We start from the raw sequence: 25,894 nt of genomic DNA on the forward strand, positions 1-25,894 counted from the left end.
TTCCTGCTCCTCTGATGCTTCTTGGCCTGCTGTGTTCATCCAGCTCTACACCTTGTTATCGCAGATTCTCCAGCATCTGCAGTTCCTGCTATCTCTCTCTGTAATAATCTTCTCAGGTACTCTTTTGATACTATTGGGGTGTGCCTAGATAATGATCTTTGGTAACGCAGCTACTGAAATTGAGCAGTTGCCAACTGCAACTGTTTGCACTGGCTGTGGCCAAAGTGTAGCAAGCCAATGTTGAGAATGTATTCATCTTTGTAGCCAAGAGCATCAACGTGTAGATCAAGAGGAAGCTCTTGGTCTTTGTATGGAGTTGGGTGATCTGCTCTGCATATCAGATGTAGTCATCGTAGTATCTGCCTCATATCTCACTTCAAAATCGTGTCCTCGGAGATTGTTGATTGCGAAGCATGTGGTCCGTTCACCTACAGTGGGTGTAATTTGAACTTCAAGCTAGCAAAACGGAAGACCAAGAAGCAGTGTTCTGGTCAGCACAAGAACCATTTCACCAGGTCCGATTACATTGCTTTCCCGGTAAATCCACCCCACCGCTCCCCGTCCATAGCACCCCTGATTTTATTTTCCTGTCTGTGTGTGTGCGTGTGTGTACAAGAAAGGTGGCATTTATAAGGGGATTAGAATTTTAATTAGTAGTGTTACACTGGTTGTTCAAAACTGTTAACCGTAGCTAGAATGTATTTATTTGGAATTAATAGTTTTTTTTTATTAAGTACAGAAATCTGGTTTGTGCTTCCTGCTAACCTGGGTCTAGAAGAGAGGTATATCGGGGAGTGTTGCATTCCTTTCAAAATCTTTAACTTTTGAGATGACTCTGAGAATAGATTTCTCCTGTGCCACCCCAGAGAATTGTGAACATTGAAACAGAAAGTGCTAGAGAAACTCAGCAGCACTAGCAGCATCAATGGAGGGAGAAACAGAGTTAATGATTTGTGTCCAATGACTATCCTTCAGAACTAAGGTTTGTTTACAATGGAAAGCTTTTTATTGGTTCAAGAGTACTGATCTGTTACTTTCCAAAGCTTCTTATTCACAGAATACAGGCATTACTGGCTGGATTCATGAATTGTGAATATCATTGGCTGGGCCAACACTTATTGCCCATCCCTTGTTGTCCTTGAGAGGGTAGTAGTGAGTGTCTTCATGAACTATTGCAGGAGTAGGCAGAGCTATAATCCATAATGGGAAGGAATCCAGGATGTTGATCCAACAACACTGAAGAAATAGTGATATATTTCCCAGTCAAGATGGAGAATGGTTTTGGAGAAAATATCAGTTAGCTATGTTCTCTTGTCCTTCTACTTTGTAGAGTTTAAGGGTTTTGGAAAGTGCTGTCCATGGTGGAATGAGTGGATATTTATGATTGTGGTGGATATCAAGTGGGCTGCTTTGTCTTGGATTGGAATCAAGCATCTTGAGTGTTGTTGGTGCTGCACTCATCCCTGCAAGTGGGGAGAATTCCATTACATGCCTAACTTGCGTTTGGTGGATGGAGCTGTTGGATGGTAACTCAAAGGGCAGAAAGAGACTATTCAGCCCATGATGTCAGCATTGACTCACCAAACGAGGATCTCACTTTGTGCTCCTGCCTTCTCCCCTTAGCTGTGCATATCGCTGTTTTGTAGAAAATCGTCCAGTTTGAAAGCCTTGATTGAACTTGCCTCCCCACAGTCTCAGGTAGTGGATTCAAGACCCTAACCACTCACTGCTTTAAAAAAAAGGTTTCCCCTATATCACTTTTGCCTTGTCTTGCCAATTAGTTTCACTCTGTGCCCTCTTGTTCTCAATCCTTTCATCAGTTGGAACAGTTTCTCCCTATCTATGTCCTGACCTCTCATGAATTTGAACATATCTGTCAGATAGCCTGTGAGCCTTCTCCAGGAAAAATAGTTCAACTGATCCAATCTACCTTCATAACTGAAGTCCTCTCATCCCTGGGAGCATTTTCATTCTATTTCACATCCTTCCAAAGCCTTCACATCTTTCTTGAAATGCAGTGCCCAGAACAAGACACAATACTTCAGTAGAGGCTGAACTAGTGTTTGTTAAACAAATTCAAAAGCATGTCCTTGCTCTCATATTCAATGTTACTATCGCAAAGCGCACATTCCAGAAGTTCTGTCATTGTGTTGAAAGACTATTCTTGTGTCAAGCTTCTGTGCATCCTTGAATGTTAATGGAATGGCTCTAATGTGCAAAGGTGTCTCCTTGGGAGAGGACCAATTTGCAGGATTGTAAAGTTGCTCCTACAAAGATCTGCACAGGCTTGATGGGACAAATGGCATGTCTGACGTTCAGTGGCTCGCTGGACATTTAGAAGAAGTTGAATTCTGGGGAGGAAGAGGAGGAAGGCAAACTGTGTACCCAGACTTGTGAGCTTTATCTCTGCAAGACTTTTAGTATTTAAGAGGGGCTGTAGAAACATTAAATTAGGTCATTCAGGCTGCTCTGCCACTCACGAAGATCATGATTGCTCTGATAGTGGCCTCAACCCCAGGTAGGCAGGTGGAACAAGGAATTGGGATGATAAGTGGTATATTGGCCTTCACTGCAAGAGGATTTGAGTTCAGGGGCAGTCATACAGGGCCTTGGTGACACCACACCGGAAGTATTGTGCGCAGTTTTGATCTCCCTCCCTAAGAAACGATATAGTCCTCATAGAGGAAATGCAGCAGAAGTTCATTAGGCTGATATCGGGGATGACAGGACTGTCGTATGAGGATACATTGATTGGACTGAGCCTGTACGAGAGGGGACCTGGCTGAAAGCATAAAATTTTAACAGGGTTGGCCACACTAAGTGTGAGGAGGATGTTTCCAGTAGTTGGGGAGTCTATAACTAGGGGACACAGTCTCAGGATATAGGGTAGAACATTAAGGACTAAGATGAGGAAAAGTTTCTTCATGCAAAGGGTAGTAAATCTGTGGAATTCTTTACCACTGAAAGTTGTGAGGCTAAATTGCTGAATATATTCAAGAAAGAGATAGATACATTTTTAAAATTTAAAGGCATCAAGGAATGTGGGGGAAAAACAGGAATATGGCATTGAGGTAGAGGATCAACCATGTTCACATTGAATAGTGGAGCTGCTCAAAGTCAAATGGCCTGTTTCTACTTCTAGTTTCGTTGTTTCCCATCTCACCGTCATATCCTTTGACCCTCTCGTTGATCAAAAATCTACTTAACTCAGCCTTGTCTACATTCAATGACTCAGCCCCCACTGCTTTTTGAGGGGTGAGGATTTCACAGACTCACCATCCTCTGGGAAGAAATTCATCCTCATCTCCGTCTTAAACAGAAGGTACCTTATTCTGAAACTGTGCCTCCTTGTTCTCGTCTCTCCCGTGAGGTAAAACACCCTATCAGCATCCACTCAGTCAAGTCCCTTAATGGTCTTGTATGTGTTTCTAAGGATCATCTTGAATATTCGAAAGATTGTGTTATTAATATACCTTGTGTAGAAAGAATCGGTTGATTTTTTTTGTATAAAACACAGGCTGTAACTTTTTTCCGCAATTCACTGAGGGTGGCAAATAGGGCAAATGATTGGCCCAATTGGTCCTTGAATACAAAAGGACCCCTCTTGCCATCACTGGAATTACATCTGGTGTGAGAAAGTCCTTGTGCTTTTTTTTTGCTTGCTAGCGATTAAGGTTCTTTTTAAGTAGTCAATTAATGGCCACTTAAGGGTCTCAACTTGCCATCTCCCCAATCATGTGCCTTCCCTGGGGATGGGATAGATGGTTATTACTTAATTGGGAAGCCATGACATCTGCCAGCTAGGTTATGGAGAAAGAGGGGGTCTCGAAATCACCAGAGACATGGATGTTGAGCAAGGGGGTGGTCTCTGAAAGCCAAATCCACCCCTCTGTCTCTGAACTCCCTTTTCCCCACATGAAGAAGAAAATAAGAACTGGATACCCAAGGGATAGGTCAGTCTTGCTCGGCTGACTTTAGGAAACCACCAGTCTCTGACTGGTTGGTGCCTTGGCTCGCTCTTATCAAGGGCTGTGTTAGGGTGAGCTCCCCTCTACCACCTTGCTCAGCCTGTCAGCTCTTAATGAATCACCAGCTAACACACTTGGCCAAGCACTTCAAATTAACATGGGAAACATCTGCCTCACAGGAAATTTACAGCTCAGAAAGAGGCCATTTGGCTCTTCCTGTCCACTCCAGATGAGAAAAAGCTCCACAATTATACCTACATTCCTACTTTTGGTGCTCAGCCCTGTAGATTAAAGTGCGTATCCAATTTATTTTATAAGGAATAGGAGCAGAAGTGCAGGTAGTTCTGCTATAACGTGTGTTTTGTTACCGCAAATTGGCTGTAATGCGAATGATGAATAGTGGACACTGTTTGGATAACGCAAACTTTCTGCTGTACACGTATAGCAATTTTCTATTTCCCTATAACACGATTTTCTACAGCGCGAGGTCACACAAGAATGCAACTGTCACATTATAGGAGAACTACCTGTCGACCATTCAGCCCATCAAGTCTGCTCTGGCATTCCACGAGATCGTGACTGATCAAATAATCCTTAACTCCACTTTCCTGACTTTTTCCCATAACCCTTTGATTCTGTTACTGTTTAAAAGTCTGTTATGAATAACATAATCAATTCAGGCAGTATGTTCAAGGTGTCCTATCACCTGGTGAAAAACATTTATGTTTCAACCACCACCACCCCCCCGTTCCATCTTTCTACCAATTACTTGAAATCTATACTCACTGGTTATTCAGCTCTGCCAATAGACTTTTTCAATCCACTCTATCCAAGGCCTTTCATAATGTTATGCACTTCAATTAAATTTCTCCTCAGTTTCCTCTATGCCAAAGAGAACAATCCCTGCCCAGATTATTCAATCTTTCCTGTTACAGTCGACATTGGACAATGCATTGTCATCCTCTAAACCCACCATTCTACTTGTCACAACATAAATTTTGAAAAGCTTTACTCGATTACCCAATATTAACAGTTATCCACTTCATCCATATGGAGTTTAGAACAAAAATAAACATCAGCCAGATTACTTTCTAAACAACAGAATTATTGATTTATTGTAAAAACAAAAAGGAAATCATTCAGAGAAGACGTAAAATTGATTAACACACAGTTTAGAATATGAAATAATATTTATCCTTTTGAATAAATGAACACCAATTAAAGAGCAAAAAGAGGTTTCTCCACAGGGAGTAAGTTTGACAAGATAAACACTTTGGCTAATAATGGTTAGTCTTTAAAAGGTAAATAGCATTTTGTGTGGAAGGCTCAAAATGCCGTTCAGTTGCTTTCCTCTTACACGTAGCCAGGTGGCACTAAACACAGGAAATTGTCATCTGGGACCTTTGCAGACACAGGTCATTCAGGAGTCATCAAGAATTCAGAGGCTTTTCATGAGAACAGCTCTCACACTGGCCTCTCTGAATGGGCTTTCACAGTAAACGGCAGATAATAATCTGCTTAGCTTCTCTCTCAGCAGGCTGTAGCCCAAACAACGTCAAAACAAAGCCACAGTGTTGAGGGGCCAACACTTATCCCTCAACCAACGCCAATAAAAACATGATCTGGGATCGTATCACATTGCCGGCTGCGGTAGCTTGCTGTGCAAAAATTGGATGCTACAGTGGTATAATGGCAAAGTCACTGGGCTAGATACCTACAGTCCAAGGCTAACATTTTAATGGGTGGCACAGTGGTTAGCACTGCTACCTCACAGTGCCAGGGACAAAAGTTTGATTCCACCCTCAGGTGACTGTGTGGAGTTTGTACATTCTCTCTGGGTGTGCTGGTTTCCTTCCACAGTTCAAAGACGTGTAGGTTAGGTGGATTGGCCACACTAAATTGTCCATAGTACCCAGGGATGTGCAGGCTAGGTGGATTAGCCATGGGAAATGCAGGGTTACAGGGATAGGATAAGAGGGTGGGTCTAGTTGGGATGCTCTTCGGAGGATCGGTGTGGACTCAATGGGCTGAATAGCCTGCTTCCACACCGTGAGGATTCTATGATACATTTCCTACAACAGTGACAACACTTCTGAGGGTACTTTGAGAAATCAAATGGTTGCAAAAGACATCACAGATTTTATTAAAATATATTTGTTTTGCAAGTATACGTTTTTCTTAGTTGTTCTCAATGTATTCAGAAAATATTATTGAGCTTTCCATGATTTTATCTGTGAATACATTTTCTCTTGCCTTTCCTCATTCTAATTTCACCCTTGCACATTCTATGCTCCTGTATGGTCTCTGCAGATGTTCTGCAGCAGTAAAAATTATTGCAGAAAGCCACCACCTCCAATCCATGCCAGTGTTTCTATTAGCTCCCCTCTCCCCAGTCAAATCCAACCCAGTGTTCCAAATGAGTTCAAGTCCATTCCTTTAAAATCCAATGCATGGATCCAATTTGGTGTTTCGAATGAGTTCCCCCATTTCGCTTTATCTCAACCCAGCACCAAACCAGGGCTTCCAGGGAAAGGACTTGGGGCTCTAATTCATAAACAGAAAGAGTTGGAGAAACTCAGCAGGTGTTGCAGCATCTGTGGAGAGAAAGAAGAGTTAATGTTTTAGCTCCAAATGACCTATGAAAGTACCTCTCACATATTAGAGTTAGTCTTTCTCTGCACCTTCTCTGTATCTGTTTAACACTATATTCTGCATTCCATTCTGTAGTGTTGTAACAAGGTCAGCCAGGTGGACCTATTGAATATGATTTGCCAGATTAGAGCTATTAACCTGGTCCAATCAGGGACCCCTGGCTGACAGGCATGAACATGAGTGTCAGAGGTTCTGAAAACAACAAATCCTGGAGATCACAGCAGGTCAGACAGCGAGCTAATATTTGGAGTCTGGATGACTCTTCATGAGAGCTTCTGTTCACTCTTGAGAGCTGGCTCTGAGGAAGCTGGATCAGAGTCAAGGACTATAAATAAAGGGTGACTCGGTGACGGGACACTGGCCTTTATGGACTTATTTCAGTACTACCCTGATGTATTTACACAAGGTATAATTTGTCTGGATAGCATGCAAAACAATACTTTTCACTGTACGTGACAATAATAAATGAAATCAATTCCTCTCATTATTAATCCACCCCAGCTTTTCCAGTACTCCCTGCAAATCCAGTTGTGGGGTGGGGGTAGGAATTCAAATCCATTCCCCTCCTGAAAGAGGAAAAATTCCTCACCAACAAACTCCACTCCAGTGTTTCCAATGGCGAGGATTCAGAATGGAGGCGGGGGGGAACAAGGAGATGAACTGAATCTGCTCCCTTCCAGGTGAATCCACCCCAGTTCCTCCTGTGGACTCGGCCCGGCCACAGCCACTGTTCACCCATCAGGAGCACAGGCACCTCCCGTCCTGCAGGGCGGCGATATCGCGGAAAGGCAGCTCCGCAGCCCCCCTCCAAACAAACGGCACCGCCACTCGTATTGACCTCTCCCAGGCCTAACCCCCTTCCCGCTTAGAGATACGACTAGACAACTGTTGACTCATTACGCCCCAACCTTATCTAAAACACAACGAAGAAAGAAACGGACAAATAAACAAATATTTTAAAAACTCACCACACTTCTTTCGACGCTTGCGCAGACCCTAAGGTTGGGCGGGAACTTCTTGCCAATCATTCGTCGCTTCCCCAACCCCGTTAGCCCGACAAAAAGATGGTTCCGCAACTGCGCAGGCGCGCTGGTCCTGCATGACCCCTGCCCTAATGAAGGGAATGCGCACGCGCGATTCCCGGCCCTCGCGCAGCGCCGGCACTGCGCAGACGCCCTCGTCCGGGTCTCACCCGCCCCACAATGAAGGGACGGCGCACGCGCGGTTGCCCTCCAGCGCGGAACGCGCGCACGCCCCCACCCACCTTCCCCGCCCTCTCAACGAAAGGGACCTCACCGAACACCGGCGTACTCGTTCCGGTCGGGAGATGAGGGAGGTGGGTTGAAGCACGAAAACGGCGAAGGGACTGCGCACGCGCAGTTGCCGTCGTTTCCCCCCAACCACGATCGCGCGACGTCGGCATCGCGCACGCGTACTAGTCCCTTCGCCCTCTTTTTCTCCCCCCCCCCCTCCCACCCCAGCCCCATGGAAATAATCCGAGCATGCGCTGCGTCACCCTTTCCCTTCCCAGCCGGGTAGAACCGATCCTCCGAGTCCTTTAGGGCGGCGACATCCGAGGAGGTCAGTGCTATCTCCCCTCCCCCACACGAAAAAAACCCCCACATCGTCTCTCCGCCCCCTCCCCTTTCAACAGGCTTTCTCCGGACGCGTGCGCAGTGCGGGGCCGCCGGATTTGTGGTGTCGGGGGGTGGGGGGGTCTATCGCGGCGGTGGATGTGGTGGTGGTGGCGGCGGGCGGGCGAGCGACAACATGGCCGATGTTGTTCAGGTGAGAGAGAGAGAGAGAGAGAGAGTCACACACAGAGAAAGAGAAGAGAAATGTCGAAACCTTGTCTTCTTTATATTTTCTCTACCCCCACCTCGACGGAAAGGAAAGCAGGAAAAAACCCAAAGAGAGAGAGAGAGAGAGAGGGATAAAAAAAAGGGCATCGAAAACAACCCCCGTCCTCCTCCTCCCGGGTTTATTTCTTTCTTTTTCAAAAAAAAAAATCAAAAATCCTTCAAAAAATTCAAGAAGCTCCTCTGACCAAACCACCTTCCAGCCACAAACAACCACCACCATTTTATTTAAAGCCAGTTCTTCTCTTCCCCTCCTCACCCTTTGCTTTGGAAATGTGTGTGTTGGTGGGGGGGGGGGGGGGGGGGATTAAAAAAGGTGGTGGGGGGGGGGATTGCACAGAGGGGGGGGGGGGGGGGGGGGTGGAAATCAATCCCTGAATGAGGGGAAGACGATTTCTGGCCAATTGAGGAAGATTTGGGGAGGCCCTGAATTAGACCCGCCATTTTAATTTTATATTTTGTTTAATTATATATCTTTTTTTTTTAAACCAGTGGGGGTTTGTTGTTGGTGCAGAGAGAGAGAGAGAGAGAGGTGTGTTCTGGTTTTAAATGGGGAGGAGGGGGAAAGGAGCGGAAGGATTTTCTCTGTCCCTGTCTGATTAGGGAATACCTAACAAGAAGAAATGGTTAAAGGACCTTGGAGAGGAGTGCAAGACAAGCACTGCCCCCCCCCCACTTCTCTCTTGTGTTACCTTTCAACCTCTCCCCTGCCAGCCCCCACTTATTCAGGAGACAACACTTTTTTTTCAGAAAATGTGTGTGTTGGGAGGAGTGGTTCTGCCTTTTATTGTTTTTATTTAAAAAGGGGTAATAAAGGAGGAAGCAGAGTTGGAACAGTTTTCAATACAGCAAAGGCAAACGACCTCAGAGGAGAATGAAGTCACAGGCTGCCCTCTTTTACCCTGTACCTTCTCTTCCTTCAGATCGTGCCTGTGATTTTTATTTCAAACATGATCTGTCTGCATTGAGGGGGGAGGTTGGAAGAGATTCTGCCTTTCTGGTTTTAACAGGGGAAAAGGTTTTATACCTTTCTAAATATATTTTTAAAAGAGAGCTTGTAATCACAAGCTGGCCTCTTCTTGCCCTGTTCCCTCTTCAGGAAATGTCTGTCCTTTTAATCATCCATTATATACCTTCTCCCCTACGTATATATTTTGAGTAGATTTATTTAAAATTGTGTGTATATTTTTCTGTAAATACAGCAAGTACATTAGATTCCCTTGTATTCTCCCTACCTCTTTTGGGAAATCTTCCCACACCCCCAACCCAAAATCTCTTAGTATTGTAACTATATTTATTTGTATGTAGAAGGTGGGGTGTTGCAGGGGGAAAGAGAGGGAGAGAGAGAGAGAGAGAGAGAGAGAGAGAGAGAGAGAGAGAGAGAGCGTGGAGCCTGAGGCCCTGTGCAGGGACTGACTAAGCACCAAAACCTGACACACAACCCTCTCTTCCTCCACACTGCTCACTGGCCGGAGCAGACTCATTGCTGTCCCTCAAATCTTTTTCTCAAACATTTTTGTATCTGGGCAAGAAAAGGACTGAATCTAATCCTGCAGTATTGTCTTTTTTGTGTTTGTGTAGATGTTTAAAAAAACTATTTGTATATTCATCCAAATGGCGCAAGACAGACCAGGCTTCCAGGAGGTAAAAAAAATTGCTTATGATAAAAGGGGAGAATGCAAGGCCACGCTGTGAAGGCAAATGGTTTTTTTTTAAGATTTTATTTTCTCTTAACCTGAAGCTGCTTTTTGGGTGTGTAGCATTCCAATATCGAGAGAAATTGGCGCTGTTTATAGGGAGTGATTGTGTTTAGTTTTTGTGCTTTATTTTAGAAAATGCTGGCTTGCATGTGGGAGAGTTTTTTTTGCTCACGTTTGTTCTGGAAGGTGTATTCTGCCCCTGTAAAAAGCTGACTGATTGCATAAATGTGTCTGAAAAATTAATACTTTTTTTTATAGGGAAAGATTTGGACTTAACATTGTGTGTTTGAGATTTTGAGGTCAAAACGGTGCCACTTAAGCGCATTCGTAATGATGCGATATTAGATAGAGTTAAAAACGTTCTCTTTTCAGAGTTCTGTCTTCCATGTGAGATTTTAAAATTGCACCCGTGCTTCTTAAGTTATGGCACAAGTTCATTCCTGTTCGGTATAATTTTAAAAAAATTGCACAAGATTTGAGTTTTGTCCAATGTGAGGACTGCGTTGAAGTTTTTTTGATTGTAAACGGATTTTGCTTTACTTCCTCTTAATTACACGTGGTTTTGAGTTGCAGATATCAAGATTGAAATTGCTCTGGGATTGAGCAGTTTTGTTTAGTGACTTTTGAAATGTATTGTCTCTACATGTGGGACTATCTAGCAGGGTACTTTTTAAAATAGAACATTTGCCCCCTTTAAGGAGCACATTTTTCTGCTAGGTCATGTCTGTAGATTCTTGGGTGTTCATCATTACCACAGAAACTGAATGGTAGCATATTCAGTCCCATGATCTTTTTAAACACCAATATTCCTACACCATTATTCGAAAGATGGAATGGGCTGCAAGTCTAATTGTAACTAGCCTTTAGTGGAGTGGAGTGTATGGAAGAAGAGCATGAATGTAGAGATTGTCTTCACACGTGCAGTTCTGTGCCTTTGTTATCTCCAGGCTCAACTGTTCAAATGTTCTCTAGCCTTGCCTCCCACCACCATGCAGCTGACCTGTTAACCCATAGTCTGGCAGTGCCTCGTTATTTTTTAGTATGTTCCTGTTCCAAGGTGCACCCCTCCCAATCTCTGTAACCATCTACAACCCTTGGAGGTCTCTGTGCTCCTTGGTTTCAACACTTTTGCACCTACCTGATTCGTTTGCATTGTCCCATTACCATGGGGCCTATGCTCTGGAATTCTCTCCTCTATTAATCCTTATAACTTGCCTCTTTGGCCAAACCTTTGGTCTGCTGTGTCTCAACTCTGTGGCTCAGAATCAAATCTTGTCTGGTGATACTCTGGGGGCATGAAATGGTACTGGCTAAACGTGCGTTTTTGTCATAATTGCGCAGTAACTACCACTTGCTGTCAGAGTGTAGCCTTGCCTGCATTCAGCCCCCATAAAAGCTCTGTGCTGATGGGATCAGTGTGTGCATCATCTTAACAATCCAGTGATTGTATCCAAGTGTCATTTAGTTGACGCTGGTAGGTGGCCTTAGTCTGGAGGGTCAGTTGTACTTCTCGATTTGTTTTGGGAGAATGCTGATGGAGTGTCCAGTGCACCCATCCTTGCTGTGAGTCAACAGTGTGTGTAGAATGGGGTTTGCAGTATACCTGTATCCACTTGTAAGCACTTCCAAAACATTTCAACTGGCAGGCTTGTGACTTCCATTAAGTGAACGGCGATAGAATGGGATGCTTCAGTGAGCACAATGTCTCAAGAATTTTTGTGCATGTTATTGACCTGATACTGGATGCACTGACATAGATTGCGATTGTTATGGTAACCTTACGTGACCTCCAAATGAAAATTTTTCATTCCAGAATTTTCTCACCATAGTTTGCTTTGCAAGAAATCCCAGGAGCAAATATGTCGCTCTTGTGATGCCCCCCTTGTGTTTTTTATTTTTGTGCTGTGAGATAGGTTTGGTTTGTAAAAGTATTTCTTTTTGAAAACATTGTTTAGATTTGCTCATGATTTTTCTGCTTTCAAGGCCATTTGCAAGGCAAGAACTTTGAGGTTGGTAGTTAATGAGTTGGGGTGAAGCCCCTAAAGCTTTCTTGATTAGCAATACGTGGTACAAGCTAACTGGTGTTAATGTTGAATTTTATACCTCTGAAGGAAACCCATTCTGTGCGAATACTTTGAAGGAACTGTCTAATTGGTCCCACTGCCTTACTCTTAACCCCTGCCCTGTAATGTTAAGAAAAATCCTTAAGAAAGCTACTGCTAAAACTGCTTCTCTTGCTCTTCCAGGCAGCATATTCCAGAGCACAACCATTTTCATGGAAAAAGCCTCCTTATTTCTTCTATTGGTTTCTCTCAATCTGTGACCCTCTTTTTATTAACCCTCCTACAATCTGAAACACCTTTTTGGAACTGTTAATTCTGAACACCTGTTAAATCTCCTCCTTCACCCCTCGTTCCAAGGAGAAACATTTTTAGCTCAGCCACTCACTCCGCATAAGCGAAATCCATCATTCTTGGTGGGGCCGTTGTACCTTCTTCAAGACCGTTGAGGTGGAAGAGTACAAAAATTACTTCCATATATGTAGCTCTACCAGACAGCTCAAAGCACTTTCCAGCCAATAAAGTGCTTTTCCTGAAGTGCAGACTCTAAAGTTGGCAGTGCAACCACTGATTTGGAATCAGCAAATTTCTTCGCTCAATAATCAGATAATGACCAAACATGGCTTTTTTTTTGTGTGATGTTGATTGAGGCATACCTATCGGTCAAGTCACCTGGGAGGCCAAACCTGCTCCTATTCGAAATAGTGACTGTGGGGTCTTCTAAGTCTGCCTGAGCAGGCCAAAGGGGCCTCCGTTTAACATTTGATCTGAAAGGTGATACCTCTGGTACTGCAGCACTCCTTTGTTACTGCAGAACTCCTTCAGTACTGCACTAGAACTTGTGTTTTGTGCTCAAGCCTTAGAGTGGGACTTGAAGCCAGAACCTGGTGACTTGGTGATAAGTGTAACCCACTGACCCCGGCCTCCAGCTAAAGTGTGTTGCTCAGTATTAGGCATAAAGCTTTGGTCTGTATGCAGGGACAGGTGATAGGTGCAAGTGGAAGCCTAGTTGGCCCCTTGAGCCTTCTCTGCTGTTTGTGACTGATCTTCCACTCCAAGGCCATTCTAGCCCCACTATTTCATGATATCGTCAATATCTAGAAAGCTATTACCCCCGTCTTGAATATACTCAGCGACCGAGTCTCCGGGGTAAACATTCTTTCTGCACCTACCTTATTGAGCTCTTTAGGAACTTTGAATGCTTCAATAAGATCATCTCTCATTCTTTGAAACTCGAGAAACTCAGGCTCCGTCTCCTCTTGTAGGATAAAAGTTTTAGCAGAATGTCCTGGCTGCTTGTGTAGTTGTTTGGGAATGGGATTGAGAGTTTTGTCACATCAGGTGCGTTGACTTGTATCAGATGGTTTACTTAGCGAGGACATTCTTTAGTATAGAGGTAGGAAAGACTCTGAGTGGTGGAAATGATTATAGGTTGTTATGTCTGGACCAGGGAAAGAACAAATCCACCAGCGTGTTCTCTCCAATCCTGGCAGCTCCTGGGAAGGGCCTGGCCTGTCTTTGAGAGAATTGATTTCATGTTTAGAAATGAGTGACCCGTGAGAGTGAGTCATTTGTGGGCAGCTCATGAAACTATTCCCCAGTATGAATCAGAAGTGGGAAAGTCTTTTAAAAATGTATTTGCATGACAAAGTGGTGCCAAGTTAATCAACTTATATGATTTTGTAAAACATGGTCGGTGTATGTCACTGAGGTTGTACCACTAGCTTTGTGTTTCAGCTGTCTGCTACCCTTACTTGTATGGATCAGGGCTTGCACCATTAAAATGCTTGGTGTTTTTGATTTGTCCTGCTTTGAATCCTTTCCCACTTGGTGAAATCTTTGCAAAGTCTGCTAATTTGATGTGTTCCAGTAACTGTGTGGAGCACATGGAGGCTTGTCTGGAGATTAATTTCCTGACTCCCCATTGCCTGCCCACCATCTAAAGGGCATGAGGCAGGAGTGTAATGAAATATACTCCCCTTACCTAGAAAAGTTGCACCTCTAACAACACTTGAAGCTCAACATGACCTAGGACAAAGCAGCCCTACTTGATCAGCAACCCATCCATCAGTTACAACATTTAGTCCTTCCACCTGCCATTGTACTATGGGAGCAACATTTGCCATCTACAGATTATATTGCAACAACTCATTAAGGACCATTTACAGCACCTTCCGAACCCATGACCTCTACTCCCCAGAACGACACAGGCAGCAGATGCATGGGTACACTACTGTCTACAAGTCACACATCATCTTGACTTGGAATACTGTCAGCTGGCCCTCGAGTGTTGGCTAGTCAGAATCCTAGAACTCCCTCTTATTGGCACTGCAAGTATGCCCCATGACATGAACTGCAGCAGTTAGAGGCAGAGACTCTGCACCAATTTTCAAGGAGCAATAGATGCTAGTCAAGCAAGGCTCTATCCAAGCAAAATGTGTTTGTGTAAAACATCTGAAATTGCTGAGTGCTTGACTGCCTCAGTGCCAAATTGTATACCACTGTGGTATGGTGCAGAGGGTTCTCTCTTGCTTCTGGTTCCCTATGCCTCCTTACGCATCCAGCCGCGAACATGTACTGACTCAAACATTGTAAACTGGAACTTGCCTTTTCCCCGTGTCTCTGACACAATTCATGCCTTATTTTCTTACTGAGGTGCTGGAGCAATCAAGTAAGATGAATGCTCATGTATAAGCACAGGAATTAGCCTCTTTCCCCATACAGGTGCCTTTGAGCTAGAGCTAACAGGTCAGTGTTGAGAGGGAGTAGGAACTGCAGATGCTGGAGAATCACGAAAGAGTTGCAGTGGGAGAGAGATCCCCTGAGGTTTGTCCGGAGGGAGGAGGGTAACTTCTTCAGGGTAGGCATCCTTAGAAGAGGCTTCGCAGTGGGGTTAGGAGGGTAACGTCTTCAGGGTAGGCATCCTTAGAAGAGGCTTCGCAGTGGGGTTATGAAGAAGGGTCTCGGCCCGAAACGTCAGCCTTCCTGCTCCTATGATGCTGCTTGGCCTGCTGTGTTCATCCAGCTCTACGCCTTGTTGTCTCAGGTTGATGTTGAAATCTTTATTTGTGGCAGTTGTTGTCCACGGATGGGACTGCATGTTGTGTAATGTCTGTGGGAGTTGCTCCCCGCCTCAGTTATGTTGCAGGAGCAGGCTGTGGCCATTTCGCTCATTGAGCCTGTTCTGTTGTATCATTAGATTGTGGTTTGATTTGTATCTCAACACCGTTGCATCTGACAAAACTGTCGATCTGTGCACTGAAAAATTCATTGCTGTTTTGTGATGTGCTGAGCTAATGGTTGGGTCACATGTATGCCTGACTGGGTGATATGACTATTTGCTTCCCCTAAACCATTCTTGAATTTTCATGGCGTGCCCTACCACCTTTTGTGATCACTTTTCTTGTGTTCTCTAAGTTGTGCTTCCTTAACTCAATAAAACCAGCAATCAACCTTTTTTTGGGGCGTGGGAAGACAGGACCTAAAGTGGGGACATGAGTTCTGAGGCACCAACGGCTACCATGGCACTACGAGCCAGTTATAATGACTCTCCTTGTAATCTGGACTGCAGCTAATGGGGAATGCAGGATAAAAACTGGACTGTTATGATGAGAAACAGAACACATCATAAAAAGATGGTTTCTGCCCCTCTTAAGACATCCTGTCAGATGGGTGTACATGTGACTTGCTGAATTCCACTAGTTGGAGGTTGGCACTGTAGCACCAGCTGAGTGGGTCCACCCAATTCACCAGGGCCCTAGTGGATATCTGTTTTAGATATCACCCCATTTGGACTGAGAATGGGAGGAAGTGAATTTGTGACTGAAAGAGGAACCGGTGTCCACTTGCCTTTTCTAATCTCATGATGTCCCCATGAATTACTGGGGTGTCTCTTGCACCGTGGAAAACAAAACTTGGCTGTAAAGTTGTGAACAACAAGGTCCTATAACCAGCAACATGCTGATGACCAGGTATTTAGTCTTAGTGTTGTTGATAGAGGAGTAACTATTGACCAAGATGAACAGAACACCCCCTATTTGAAATAACAACATGGGACCTTTTTAATGTTCAAACTTGATTCAATTTCCCTGACAGTTCAGTGCTTCCTTATTACTGTGCTACAATAGTTGGGCATACTTGTACAGAAAATCAATGACTTGAATGACAGGTGTCAAATGTATAGTTGCTAAATGTTGCTGATGACAGGTATGTAGGACACTAAGTAGAGAAGAAGAGACAAGGAACCTGCAAAAGCACATCAAGAAGTTGAGATTGGACAGGAATTTGGCAGATGAATTATGTGGAAAAAGCAGTATGTTGCTTAAATGGAGAGAGATTGTAGGACTGAGGTAGAGAAGTACATTAGTTGCAAAAGGGTAGAATGCAGGCAAATTTAAATGTTGCCTACTACAAGGGGAATGGAATATAAAAGTAGGGAGGTTTTGTTGTATAGGGTGTTGCTGAGATAACTGGAGCACTACTCGCATTTGGGCTCTTATGCCTCTAAACCCTTCCTATTCATATACACATCCAGATGCCTTTGAAATGTTGTCATTGTACCAGCCTCCTCCACTTGCTCTGGTAGTTCATTCTATACATACACCACCCTCTACGTGAAACCATTGCCCCTTAGATCCCTTTTTAATCTTTCCCCTCTCACCTTAACCTCTGCCCTCTAGTTTTGCACTCCCCTACCCTGAGGAAAAGACCATGACTGTTCACCTTATCCATGCCCCTCATGATTTTATAAGCCTGTAAAGTCACACTGCGGCCTCCGATGCTCCAGGGATGCCCCAGCCTGTTCAGCTTGTCCCTATAGCTGAAGCCCTCCAACTCTGGCAACATCCTTGTAGATCTTTTCTGAACCCTTTCAAGTTTCACAATGTCTTTCCAATACCAGAATTGAATGTGGTATTCTAAAAGTGGCCTAACCAATGTCCTGTACGGCTGCAATGTGACCTACCAATTCATATACTCAATACACTGATCATTGAAAGCAGGCATACCAAATGCTGCCATCGTGTTGGACGGTCTGTCTGCACAGGGGTAGTCTTACTGAAACACGCAAGATCCTGAGGTTGGGAGGGTGCTGCTTGACAAGATGGTGCTAAGAGGATGCTCTCCTTCTGGAGAGGGAATCTAGAATAAGCTGGCACAGTTTCAGAATAAATGCACTCCCATTTCAGGTTGAGACCCTGTGAAATTCTTTCCCCCAGAGAGCAGCAGGAGCTAAGGCACTGAATATATTCAAGCCCAAGTTAAATTCTTGATTGATACAGGACTTGAGGGCATGAGGGTTCAATTACAAAGTGGAGATCACCATGAAATCAGCCATAATGTTATCCGAGTCCTAGAGTTGTACAGCACAGAAACAGACCCTATGGTCCAAGCAGTCCATGCTGACCATAATCCCAGACTAAACTAGTCCCATCTGCCTGCGCTTTGCCCATATCCCTCCAAACATTTCTTATTCATGTACCTGTCCAAATGTCTTTTAAATGTTGTAACTGTACCAGCATCTACCATTTCCCCTGGAAGTTCATTCCACACACGAGCCACTCTTAACAAAAACACTTCTAACAAAAAAGGAATTGCCTCTCATGTCCTTTTTTCAAATCTTTCTCCTCTCACCTTAAAAATGTGCCCCCTAGTCTTGAAATCCCCTACTCTAGGGAAAAGACAGCTGCTATTCACCTTATCTATACCGCTCATGATTTTGTAAGGTTACCCCTTAACCTCCTATACTCCAGTAAAAACAAAAGTCCTAGCCTATCCAACCTCTTCTTATAACTCAAACCCTCCATTCCTGGCAACAACCTGGTAAATCTCTTTTGAACCATCTCCAACTAAATACTATCTATCCAATAACAGGACAACCAGAACTAGACTTCAGAAGAGGCCTCACCAACATCCTGTACAACCTCAACGTGACGTCACTACTCTTATATGCAAAGGTCTGAGCAATGAAAGCAAGTGTGCTAAATGCCTTCTTAACCACCCTGTCTGCGTGTGACTATGTACCTGAACTCCTAGGTCTCTGAGTTCTGCAATGCTACCCGAAGCTGTGCTTTTAATTGTGCAAGTCCTGCCCTTGTTTGTTTTACAAAATGCAATACCTGTTATTTATCCAAGTTAAACTTCATTGCCACTCTTCAGCCCATTGGCCCGATTGATCAAGATGCCTTTGTAAAATTAGACAACCTTTGCTGTCCACTATACCACCAATTTTGGGGTCATCTGCAAATTTACTAACTGTGCCTTCTATATTCGCATCTCACGTTGTCATGTAAATGACAAACAAAAGTGGACCCAGCATTGGTCCCTGGTGGACCGCTGTTGGTTACAGGCCTCCAGTCCGAAAAACAAACCCAGATGGCAGAACAGGCTTGAGGGCCTGAATAGCTGCCTCCTAACTTGTTCGTATTGCCACTGGAATTGGGCTGAAAGCCACAGTCTTTGAGAACCAATTACATTATTGATCCCTTAGGTTTTATAATTTGTGGAAATTAGAAAAACAGTTTGTCAGCGTGTTTGAAAATGTCTTGCTGTGCGTCTGCACTTCTTGGCACCTTTTCTTTTTGTTTTATTTTGGTGAATTTGTGGTTTTATGTGTGCTGCAGATTTTGTTTGGCGGCCGGAATATTTAAAGCATTTCAGGATACATTGCACTTGCTAGAACGCTTGCTTTCTTGTTAGCTGAAGTTTTGTTTACTTTCCGTGAGACAGGCAGAGGGGAGTGGCGTTGAGATGTGGTGTGGTGGGAGCAGCGTGTAATTTGTTTTTTGCTGCCATCATATCACCCATGGAAGCACAGTGACATGAGTTTGTTGATGTGACATGACTCCTTCCCATCCAGAATTGAAACTGCTGAGTGTTTTGTCATGGCAGAGTTCCTCAAAAAGTTCAACAGATATAAAAGTGTGTTTGTGATATAGTTTGGACCTTGTACCTTTGCAGTCACGTGGTGGCTTGTTCCTTTTTTCCCTGTGGCTGAACAGCATCTTTACGTTAAACTCTTTGATCACAATTCCACTTGCACTTAATTTATTGTAACAAGCAGTTGCTAAAACATATATTGCACTCCCAAGTCATCTTTCCGTACCAAAGACCATAGCTTTCAGAATCTTTGAGAATGTGGAGCGAAGCTGTTTTGACTCCGAGTCTCCTCTGTCGTTCAACAAGGCGCGACCGTTGAGCTCAGCTCCCACTTTCCTGTCCTAACCCTTGATTTACTTATTGCCCAAAAGTCTATCCCTCTCATCATTGCACATACTTATTGACTAAGCATCCACAGCAGCATTCCGTATAACTTTCTTTTTTGAAGGCATTTGGTACGCTTGCCTTTATTGGTCAGTGCATTGAGCATAGGAGTTGAGAGGTCATGTTGCAGCTGTACAGGACATTAGTTAGGCCACTTTTGGAATACTGTGTTCAATTCTGGCCTCCCTGCTATGGGAAGGATATTTTGAAACTTGAAAGGGTTCAGAAAAGATTGACGAGGATGTTGTCAGGGTTGGAGGGTTTCAGCTATAGGGAGAGGCTGGATAGGCGGGGGCTATTTTCCCTGGAGCGTCAGAGGCTGAGCGGTGAGCTCAGAGAGGTTTATAAAATCATGAGGGACATGGATAGGGTGAATAGCAAAGATCTTTTCCCTGGGGTGGGGGGAGTCCAAAACTAGAGGGCATATGTTTAAAGTGAGAGGGGAAAGATTTAAAAGGGACATAAGGGGCAACTTTTTCATGCAGGCGGTGGTGCATTTATGGAATGAGCTACCGGGGAGGTGGTGGAGGCTGGTACAATGACAACATTTAAAAGGCATCTGGATGTGTATATGAATAAGAAGGGTTTAGAAGGCTATGGGTCAAATGCAGGCAATGGAACTAGATTAATCTGGTCAGCATGGACAAGTTGGACTGAAGGGCTTCTTTCCATGCTGTACAACTCTGTGATTCTATGACCGAGTGGGCCTCTGAGGCCCATGCGTGTCAGCAATTTCGAGAAGTGGGTCAATGCCACGATCGTTACAAATGCCCAAAGAGTTTCCTCTTAATCTCGCTTCCAAATTTCAGACCCTAGGGATACCCTAGAGTCTAGGGATAGACTTGTTGCAATGATTGTAGCTATTGGTTTGAGTGGCCAGAATGAGACAGGAAGCAGTGAGGCAGATAAATATCTGAGCTGCTAAGTATGAAATCCCAAAGTGTTTCTCAGCTTGATTAATTTCATGATGTGAGACGTGCTAACATGTAGCTCGGCATTCCCCATGCCAGCACAGCTGATGAAAACCTAAGATATTCTGATCCCAGGGGGTGTCCTGTGGGTTGATTATTCAGTCAGTTTTCGCCATCATGCCTTGTGCCAATCTAGAGCAAGAATCTATAGATCTGTTATTCATTTGGTTGCCCAGAACTCGAGTAATGCTGGAAAAAGACACATTTCTTCAAAACAGTTTATCTTCCACTTATCAGGACAGTTTGCAAGAATACCAATTAAGGGACAAACCAACATTTACATTGCATGATTGGTTGGCAAGTGCACTCTGGTAGAAGTGTTGCCATGATAAATACACCAGTTAATAACTGTGTTTATAGATCTCTGTAGTTACAGAGACCAGGAGGGTTGAGGCTATGAAAGGATTTGAAATTCTTGCCATCCTATTCCAGTTCGAACCATACGTGACTCCAGTCATGGCCAGCTCAGGGTTGTCATCTGAAGTAGCCCAGAAAAACATTGAGCTGTGTCATAAGCACCGTTTAGAATGCCACGTGGAGTGCAGTAGTTCAAAAAGATTTCTCCAGCTACCTAATTGAGTAACTAGGGAATGGGGTAATAAGTGCCCATTTTGTCCATGTCCCAAGGATAACTTTTGAAATGGTTACCTTGGATGTGCCTGTAAGAATTGTGTTTCGAAGAAGTCATGTTGGACTTGAAACATGAACTCTGTTTCTCTCAACAGATGCTGCTGGATCTGCTGAGCTTCTTCAGCATTTTCTGTTTTTTGTTTCAGGTCTCCAACTGTAACATTTTGCTTTTATTTTTCTGGTTGTAAGTTAGTTACCAGTGGAAACTATATACTTCATAATGTGATGAAATATTTAAACATATATAATCTCAACATATTTGCTATTCGGTGACTACTGGACTAAAATTGGTTGAAGGTTGACATGACTTTTTTTCTTCACCTATAGCAGGATGTTTGTGCTGGATGTACAAGTCTGACCTTTGCATGTGTAATTAGTTTAGACACTGGAATGTAATAACAGTTGAATGAGTTAGCTACAGCATGTAGCTCTCTCAAGGTGTCCCTTTTCTCCAGCACAACTTACCATCTGTTTGTTTTGTGCTAAGCTGTGCTGTGTTCTATTATGCAAAGGTTTTCAGGGCCTTCAGGCAAAGGCAGGTATGTGGAATGAATCATGGATCAGCCTTGATCTCCTTGAATGGTGGGATAGTCTCAATGGGGTGAATGGGGGTTTCCTGTTCCTATCCTTGTATATCCTCCACGAGCCATCCTTGCACTTGCTGTGCAGTTTGGTGCTGAACAGTGATCAGTGTTCACTGGAGTCTCTAGACATCTCCCCCTGTTTTATTTATGGGTGTGGATGTTGCTTGCTGGGCCTGCATTTGTTGCTTAACCCTAGTTACCCATTGGCCTTTTTGAACTACTGCAGACTGTGTGATGTAGGGGCACCCACAGTGTCATTCAAGAGGGAGTTCCAGGATTTTGACCAAATGAGACGGAAGAAATGGCCAATTATAGTTTCAAGTCAGGGTGGTGTGAAACTTAAAGGGAAACTTGCGAGTGATAATGTTCTATGCAGCTGCTTCTCTTGTCCTTCTCGGTGGTAGTGATGGCAGGTTTAGATGGTGCTGTTGTAGGAGCCTTGGAGTTCCTTGCAACTGAGCTGTGGGTGGACAAGGGCAGAGAAAATAATTCCTGATTATCTGTGGTATGTTCAGTACAGTTCTTATGAGCTTCAGTGAGTGTGTTCTGATCTCCAACCATACTTGTATATTTCTTGTTGCAGTAATCTCTTCTGGTTGTCCTGTTGTCACCAGAATATGTCTCATTCTTCACTTGTGCAAGTGTGTTATGGAGGCTGGAGTGAGGCAGGAGCTTTGCTTTGCCTGTATGGCGACATCTTCTGAGTGAAGAAATAATTTCCTGATCTTGCCATAATTAATTGATTCTAAGTATTGGAATGTCAGTGTAGGCAGAACTTTTAAGCTTCAAGGTGTTGTTGAAGAATAAGCTGGATAAAAATGTGCTTGGTTTCACAGACCCTACTTTACATGCACACCTTTTGATGCATTTCTTTGATTCATTAAGGGGACGGTAGGTATTGATGGCTAAGCCAGCATTTAGTACCCTTTCCTAATTGCCCTGGAGGAGGAGGTGGTGGTGAACCTACTTTGCATTCTTGAACTGCTGATGTCCTTGGGGGTGAAGTAGACCTGTTAGGGAGGGAGTTCCAGGATTTTGAACCAGTAAGACTGGAGCAATAGCCAATGTCATTTCAAATCAGGGTGGCAGTTGATTTGTACGTCACTGCACCCCACAAAGCACCACTTTGTGACAGTTCTCCCAATTACTATAACTTGCCAGCTCTGGCATCAAATCTTTGCTTTTCTGTGTGAGGTTTGACTTCCCTTCCGTAATGTTAATTTTGTTCTTTAAATTGGACCTACCAATGTCCACCCATTCTGCTAAATGCTGCAGTCTTTGTTCAGCCTCACCCTTCCCACTTCTGTTTTGTCAGTATCATTTTAGATTGCGCTTCCTCCTTTGATCATCTGTCAAGAGCAATGGTTCATGAGCGTGATGGCCAGTGAGATGACCGGTTTGCTATTTTTAAGGCAGTAAAGTGAGCCACATGAGGTAGAACAAGTGGTAGCATAATGGTAACTTGTATTCCAGAGAGTTGGGCCAATGCTCTGGGGACACTGGTTCAACCCACCTGGTAGAATTTCAGTTCACTTAATAAATATTGGAATTAAATACCAGACTCATTTATATTATAATGCTTTGTAACTATTGGGTTTTGTTTAAAAAAAAATTCTTGCTCATTAATACCTGTAGCTCTGTAGTTGACTCTTAACTGGCCTCTGAAATTGCATTAAACTACTAAAGGAGAAAACTCTTGTGGGTGTACCTACACCACGCTAACTGCAGCAGTTTAAGGAGGTGGCTTACCATCATCACCTTAAGGGCAGCCAAGGATGGGTGTCAAATGGTCCTGGTGTCCCAAGAGCTGTAGGTGTTTTTAAAATCCTGCATGTTTTGTAGGCTGTCATTGTTGCTGGATCTAGTTCTTGGCTGTAAGGTGGTGAAATATCTGCCAATGTGCAACAACTACTGATTGCATTTCTCTGTTAACTTCTAACATTACTTCCCAAGTTTCTCCACAGGAATATTTTAAAATTACCTCTATTGCATGCTGTAAAGTGCTAAATCAAAAGCTGCTGTGGAGGATATAGTACAGGGGATAATACTCAGTCAACTGTTGAAACATCCCTCAAGTGGCATTTTATTAAAGCTCCTGAAGATGTTGACTGTGGCCTTTGGTATTGAACCCATTTTGGTCAACTGTTTCCTTTTTGGTACATGTCACCTTGTGTTACAGTGGTGAGCCTTAACTGGAGCAAATGACTCTGTAGTGCATGGGACAGTGTGAGATTGATCCGTCATGCAAAGGAGATGTCGGAATGTGTGGTGTCTCTGTAAACCTACATTGGAAACAAGAAGTGCTAGAGATCACAGCAGGTCAGACAGCATGCATGGAGAGAGAGCAAACTAACGTTTTGAGTCTAGATGAGTCTTCACCAGAGCTCTGATGAAGAGTCATCTAGAATTGAAACGTTAGCTTGCTCTCTCTGCATGGATGCTGTCTGACCCGCTGTGATCTCCAGCGTTTGTTGTTTTCAGTACAGATCCCAGCATCTGCAGTAATTTGCTCTTGTACGCTGTGAATCTACAGGTTGTCCTTTTCATTTTGACTACTTTTTCAGTCAAATGGGCTCTTGTCCTTCACTCTCTCTGTCTGTTCCCTGTTGTGAGTTGGCTTAGGACATGTGTTTCTGTTGTTGGACCTCTAGTCTTATCTGTAGCTGTTCTAGAAAATTAGAGTTTGGAAGGATGTGAGGCAGGCCTCTGTTTGGAACAATGCATCATTTTTAGGCTCAATTTGTGCTTTACTTTTTGCCTGCTAAGAAGGTAGGGGACATGGTTATAGGCCTGTTTCTTAAAGTTCATATTGTGGGCTTGGTGCTGTGGATTCTGGAAACCTTTTTGTTTACCTGTTTTTATAATGACGTTTTGTAATGCCAGCCGTTACCACACGGGGGTAAACAATTAGTGCATTTTAAAAGAAAAAGTAAATGTGACAAAACTGTGCTGTTTCTTGGTGACTGGCTCCACGGAGAGACTGAGACTAAAGTCTAGAAGTCCTCAGTCAGTGTGAGCTTGAGTTTGCTCTGACATTCAAGTAGTAGTGAATTTTGTTTGTTTTGGGGAGAGGTACCAACTGAAGAAAATCAACTAGGGAATGCACAGAAGTTTGGCAGAAGGAAACTGGGTGCGGCTGGCCCACCTGAGCAAGAAACCTTGGTGTGGAGGTAGTAATGACTCTTCACTGGAGCTCTGTTGCTGGAATAAATGGAATCGTGAAATTGAATTCTTTTCTGATGCCTGTAATGAAATCTTTCAACTTTTATCGAGTGCATTAGTTTGTTTTTCTTGTCTAGTAAATGTTAAACATACACTGGCAGACTCTTGTGAATGCGATCAGTAGCTGATCTCCATATTTAAAGAAAGTCAGTCTAGCAAGCCAAATTTCACTGACATCCAACCTGTTTGGTGTTAATTTCAGCTGGGATTGCAAACTCTTGTATATTTTTCAGTATTGGAGGCAGCAGTTTATTGTCTGGGAAATTGTACAATATGACTTCTCATCTATTTTGCCACGATTCTCTTGCGTGAAGTCCAAGGCTAGTTTTGGATATGTTTTCCCAGTGAATTCTGGAAAGTCTTAGTTTGAACCTTTGCTCTACATTGTCTGTGTGGCTCATGGGGTCGTTTCATGTGGGGCACCAGTAAAGGAATCCCTATGAACTCTGGCTCGTTGGGACCTGGGCCATTTTAGCTTGTATTTCCTCCCGTACATACCAGAAAACCTGTTGTCCTGGTTTTATCCTCACAGTTGACTGCAAGCAGTGATGTACAAAAAAATGTTTTTTGGACTCTGCACTGGTCTGTGAAATATTCACGGAGGCCAGGGACACGTTCTTGGACACAGCAGAGATGAATGCAGTCAATTGTTTGGTAGCCTTCTGTTTAGGGAGAGACAAATGAATTGATCTTTCGTTTTTGGCTTTTGTTTCTTTTTGCCCTGTCTCTTTCCATTTTGGTTTGAGATGCCCAGGTTTTGGTAAGTTTATTTGGCAACTGTTGTGTGAGGACTTTGGGACTCTGGGACAGCCTTGTGATGACATCACAGAGCTGCTCCCAGTGGGTGTAAGTAGCACAGTGTGGATGCAGTTAGTGATGTACGTGAGAAGAGAGAAGCATGTGTGAAAACTAGTCTTACCGAATGTAACTGTTAGAGCCTGGTACATCTAGGAGTACCATGTGCAGCAGCATTTAGTCTTAATGAATA

At 43.7% G+C, this 25,894-nt stretch overlaps 1 protein-coding gene and 1 long non-coding RNA gene across 2 annotated transcripts in view; both read right to left on the reverse strand.

Annotated features, from left to right (window-relative positions):
• LOC109937831 (E3 ubiquitin-protein ligase HUWE1-like) overlaps positions 1-25,894 on the reverse strand; it is a 171,027-nt gene that overhangs the window by 45,384 nt on the left and 99,749 nt on the right. The gene's annotated exons all lie outside the window — the stretch shown is intronic.
• LOC125487710 lies at positions 5,053-7,974 on the reverse strand. Its single transcript, XR_007266074.1, has 2 exons — positions 7,589-7,974; positions 5,053-6,562 (listed from the first exon to the last, which is right to left on the reverse strand). It is a non-coding gene; the product is annotated as an uncharacterized LOC125487710 (long non-coding RNA).

The sequence above is a fragment of the Rhincodon typus genome, chromosome 44 (assembly GCF_021869965.1).
Source record: "Rhincodon typus isolate 14 chromosome 44, sRhiTyp1.1, whole genome shotgun sequence".
NCBI lineage: Eukaryota > Metazoa > Chordata > Chondrichthyes > Orectolobiformes > Rhincodontidae > Rhincodon > Rhincodon typus.